Raw genomic sequence first — 6,000 nt, forward strand, 5'->3', positions numbered from 1 at the left:
AGTGTCCCTTTTATGACTTTCTTTAGTTGACTAGAAAGGCTTACCAATTAATTAAAAAATGCATGTACTTAAGCCAAAATATTTTCACAAGGTAATATCTCCTTGCTTTAGGTAAAATAGCAAGTGCAAGGCAAACAGGAGACATTGATTCTATGTCAATAGATTATGATTTTACTCCTCTTTCAATAAGTGGTCAAATGGAATGTTCTTATTCATTTTATGTGAAGAATGTTGAAGTGGAAAGAAGTTGTCCACTAAATTATTATTGATTTACCTATTATTTTTAATAGCCTTAGAAAATCAGATCCTAATAGAATTTTGACAGGAAGAAACTATTTGCCATTAAATAAATCCTAGCATATGAGGTAAATTTATTCTTTAGTTTGATTGATGAGACAAAATTCTAATATCTTTAAATTTCCTTCTAAATATAGTAGCCCTTTGTGATATTAGACGTGTAAAGTTTGTATGGTTATGTGTTTTGTAATATATTTTCTAAGAAAAATGGATAAAACTTTCTATATAAGTCTCAGCTCTTTGAAGAAATAGTACTATTTTCACATTGACAATCAGTCTTATATCATTCCCTGAACACTTGAAGAGCCTGCAGGTTTACAACGTTAATTCAGATTTTAAAATCAAAATTTGGCAAGTGAATATAGTTCAGTGTAATTGAAACTTGCCCAAATTTATATTTATTTGATAACAATACTGTGACATTCTAGATTTGATTTTTTTTTGTTTTTTATTCCTCAAACAGCCTATAGCATGTTTACTTCCTCCTCCAAAGTGTTTGATTTCCAGCAGACAACTAAGGGTTAAGTATTTAATTGATATTTTGAATTGGTCAAGAACCACACTCACTTGGACTCCCGAGCCTCTTGGTCCTATTTTGAGAGTGGCCTGCCCCATATAAGCCATAATACAGTTTGTAAATTGTCCAACTTAGCTGTTCAGCTGCCGTAGCCCAAAGTTTAAAAATATGTAAGTGGGTCAGTTCTAAAATTAATGCAGCCTAACTTTGCCTGAAAACACTAAGAATATTACCCATCACAAGAGCTGAAGTATCGCCCCCAAGCAGACAGAAACAATCCCTAGAGAATGACTGCCCAGGATGATGGCTCTGTGACATGCTCACTCTACTCTCCTGTCTGCAGCCCTTGATTACAACCTAGGGTGCTCTGATCCTGCTTTTCAGACAAGAACGATGTTGGTTTTAGCTGACATGCAAATGAAAATAGGCTGATCAAATGAAGCACAGTTAAATGATAACAATCACAACTAACATTTATTGAGCATTTGTAATTTACCAGACACACTCCTTTAATCTTCTAACAATTAAAAAAGAGAGGCATTATATATGCCTATTTTACAGATTTAAAAACTGGGTTTGTATAAGAGGTATAGCTGGAACTTGAAGAAAAGCCTCAAAAGTCTGTGTCCTTAATCACCACATTATACTGCATTTTGCATGTATTACTTTCCTTTGTGTCTATTCATTATTTATTAAGCACTTAAAATGTGTCAGCTAGGGATTAGGGATATAATGATAAGGTTCCCGTCTTCAGATAACTAATATAGTAATGGAGACTGCTATGGACTGAATGTGTTCCCCCCACCTCCTGCCAAATTCCTACTGAATAGGGCTTTACTGAAGCCCTATTCTTCAGTGTGATTGTATTGGAGATAGGGTCTTTAAGGAGGTAATTAAGGTTAAATGAGATCGTAAGGGTGGGGCCCTCATCCAAAACAACTGGTGTCCTTATTAGAAAAGGAAGAGATACCAGGAGGGTCCATGCATGGAGAAAAGGTCATCTGAGAATACAGTGAGAAGCAACCAAGGAGAGAGGTCTCACCAGAAACCAATTCTGCTAACACCTTGATTTTGGATTTCCAGGCTCCAGAACTGTGCAAAAGTAAATTTCTGTTCTTGAAGGCACCCAGTCTGTGGTATTCTTTAGGGCAGCTTTGAAGACTAGTACAAAGACAGATACATGTATCATTTTCTATAAAAGAATATGAAAAGAATAGATGTATAAATCAAATATCTGGAAAGAATAAATTTAATTTTTTTTCTAATAAAAATATGAAGATGGGTTACAAAATTTAATCCCTAGAGAGCATGCAGTTTTTTACTTTTGTCTATAGCTGATATGGTCTTCTTCAAGAGCCCCCCCCCCCTCTGGTTTATTGAGAGAAGCATTAACTAATTGTCTAATCCAGTCTAAAACTTAATCCAACAATTGAAGTAATATAGTGGGGTACTATTCAGGAACTCCAAGAAACTGTTATCAGTCTCTCAGACTTATTACTCTTTGTTCTGCCTCTCAGGTTCATCTCCAACAGGGCATCTGGGTGTGGCGTAAGGGTGGCAGGGGTGGGAAGTTCTTTTGGTGAAGTAGTCTGGCTCTTCCAGCCTCCTGGTGGTGTTCCTTGAGTGCCCAGTTTCTGGATGCTCTATGGGCCTCCAGTGCTAAAATGTGAGCAAGAAAATTGTGAACCATTCTTTTGGCGCCTACAATGTACAGATTGCTCCCTTAGTGGGTTCAGCCTCAGTTTTGCCCATATTGCTGATATAAACAGTAAGCTGAATGTCGCATTCAATACAAGCCTAGGTGGTCCGCTCACAGAAGTACACTTCTCTTAGCCACCCAAGGGCCTGTGCTACACAGGAAAGAGTAGAAGTGAATTGGAAAAATAAAATATCAAGTTGTGCCTTTAAAATAATTCTGTTATGGCTGAGTCCCCGACAGGATGGTACAAAGAGAAATATGAGGGGGCCCTCCACCCAAAGTTCCAATTGGGGATGGGGGCGAGGCCTCACTCTGCCTCCAGTGATATTCATTCATAGAAAGGATAGATCTGTTCATCATATTCTCCCACATCTCTTTTTTCTTGACACATTTCTCCAAGATTTGAAAGGGACAGGCTTCTTTTCCATCCTCTTCCTGTCTAGAATGCTTATGTAAATATCTATGGACTAAGTTCCTAAGTCTATGCTAATAATAAATAATGAAATTTGGACAGTCCAGTTCTCAATCACTGAGCTCCAGACTATGGCCTTGGTACAAATTCTATTCTTGAACCTTTATTTCTACCTCAAACTGTATCTTTTCATTCCTTTTGGAAGAAACCTTAACCAAATCAAAGCAGAAGGATCTCTTTGGTGGAATATAGTTCAGAAAGGCAAAAGAGTAAGCCACGTAAATAATGTTCGACATATAGATCCTATTATACTCTTGCTGAGTAGCTAGAGGTGAATGATTGCTTCTGACTTAAAAATGCTTCCCAGAAGAGATAACCTTTGTGCCGAATCTAGAAGGAAGAAAGGAATATTTGTTAAAATATTTTTAGGATCGGCTCAGTTTAAAGATGCACAACCATGGGTTTTGTCTAAACTGGGCACATTTTTATATCACCAGAGAATAGGCAGCAACAGCAACAAGAACACTTGACAATTATGGATCAAACTCAGTAAATCTGAAAATCTCTTCCATTAGTTGACAGGCACTATAAGGCACCTATTACATGCCATGAATTGTGCCAGGTGTTACCAAAAATGGAAAAGACACACTCCCTATTATCAGGCAACATACAAGCATACTATTGAAAATGCTTGGCTTGCAGTACAGCACACACATTTTAGAAGGGAAGAAGAGTTGTAATCACTGAGTAGGGTTAAAAAATAATTTTCCAAATGATGAAAGTCAAGTATTTCATAGTAAAATCAGGACTAATCCTTTTATCAGAGTCCCATCTATCCAGTTGTTCAGAGAGTCACAGATGGCACCTCCCTTGCATTCCATGAGAAGAAACATGCTGAAAGATTATGACCAGTATAGGAAAGTTTATTGAAGGATTATAGGTAGAATAGGGTATATTTTGGCACACGTTTATTATTGAAATTCTATTTACAATAATCACTAAGACTTTTAATCACCTGTCCAATAGGTATTTTTAAGTTTATAAGTTTACACTCATTATTCTTTAATTTCATAACATTGTAAGAAAAGTTCACAAAATACAATTCTGAAGGTATAATATGTAAATAATCATTTTCCATTTATTGAGTAAAAATTCTTTCTCTTAACCTATAATACTATTTTTTATGTAAAATGTATTTTATTGAATACAAAGTAACAGGATATAAATGGAAATGAGGCAGGTAGAAAAACTAGCTTATAGAGTAATAGTTATGACTGAAAACAAATATTGTCTGATTAACCAACCAATAAAGTATTAAAATTATCATCTATAAGTATTTTTAAATCAATGACATTCTATAACTTTCATCATTACTGCAACTGGTGGGGACAAGATTGGGTTTCGGAAACAAATAATGCTGTACTTGTATTCTGCTTGTATTGACTCCATACTTTTAGGGAGAAATTACTTACTGTCCTCATGAATTATCTCATATACTGTTCAACAGCAAATAAAAGTAGAACCTCCTCTTAAAATATACTGCATTTAGGGCTTCCCTGGTGGCGCAGTGGTTGAGAGTCTGCCTGCCGATGCAGGGGACACGGGTTCGTGCCCCAGTCCAGGAAGATCCCAAGGAGCGGCTAGGCCCTTGAGCCATGGCCGCTGAGCCTGCACGTCCGGAGCCTGTGCTCTGCAACGGGAGAGGCCTCAACAGTGAGAGGCCCACGCACCGCAAAAAAAAAAAAAAGAATTATACTGAATTTGTAACCAGCAAAGTCTTGAATATCTTGAAGAAAATGAAGCCCAGAAATTTATATGTAACACAATCAATGGTGGCTTTGAAATTCTACATAAGTGGGGCTTTAGGACAGAAATCTGGTTAAGCCAAGGGTCTTGTGTTGAAGTTACATTTGCAGAGCAAGTACACTACTTTTATTTGGGCTGTTAATTATAGTGGATAAAAACATCAATATTTTATAAAATTTTATTTGACTTTTACATAAGTTTAAGAAAACACAAATCTTCACATGAAAAATATTATCATTACAGTTGTCCCTCGATATCTGCAAGGGATTGGTTCCAGGACCACCTCGAAGATACCAAAATCCGACGATACTGGAGTTTCTTATGGCATACTAGAGTCGGCTTTATGTATCAACAGTTTCTGCATCTCATGGATGCACAGAGTCAACCATAATTTTATGTAAGATACAGTTTAAAATATTATTGGGAATTAATATGTTCTCCCTCCCTCAAGCCATTCAGTGGTACTGCCACTGTAGACACATAAAATCATGTGTGAATAACTCCCATATCTTTCTAATACTAACCCTCTCCTAAAGTCAAGAGTTATATATTTACCTTCATTCTCAAAGGCATATTAAACTTATGTCCAAAATTATGTTCATAATTTACTACAGTCTCCCCAAACATTTTTTTCTTTCAGATTTTCTATTTTAGTTAGTTAATGGCACCACCAGCCAGCCAGTCAGCAGACTGGCTTCATTCTTAGTCCTTTTCTTGGCCTCATCTTCTATTATTTATTCCTTCTGTATCTCAAATGGAGGCATCAACATTCATCCAACAATTCAGACCAGAAATGTGGAGCAGGCTCATGTCAATATCCCATCTATCTAGCTAGAGAGAAAGTGATAGTAGCAATGTAGATAGTACTTTCTCCCCACCCAATGCAATCAGTCACCAAAGCTGGTAGATATTACCATTGGAAAAGTTTCTTAGATTTATTCTCTCACATGATAGAGGGGTTGATCAAACTGAGCTTTGTGTAAACTTGAATACTTGGAAGATTCACATATTTAAGGTTCGAGTTCACACACTTGAATACTTCAAGTTCATAGCAAAAGACTATGCAAATAGTCATGGGAATGCTGCCCATGTAGCCAAAATGGAAATAAAAAGGGACAAGAAGGTCCTGGAAGTAGATCACGAGACAAAAACTCCATCCCTAAAATTAGGTATAAGACCTGAAGGAGTCAAGAATAGAAGACAAGTTTAAGGCTCTGTGCTACGAGTCTAGGATCTTATACATTTCCTCTGATTAGAGACAAGATTAGT

This window comes from Phocoena phocoena, chromosome 9 (assembly GCF_963924675.1).
Source record: "Phocoena phocoena chromosome 9, mPhoPho1.1, whole genome shotgun sequence".
NCBI lineage: Eukaryota > Metazoa > Chordata > Mammalia > Artiodactyla > Phocoenidae > Phocoena > Phocoena phocoena.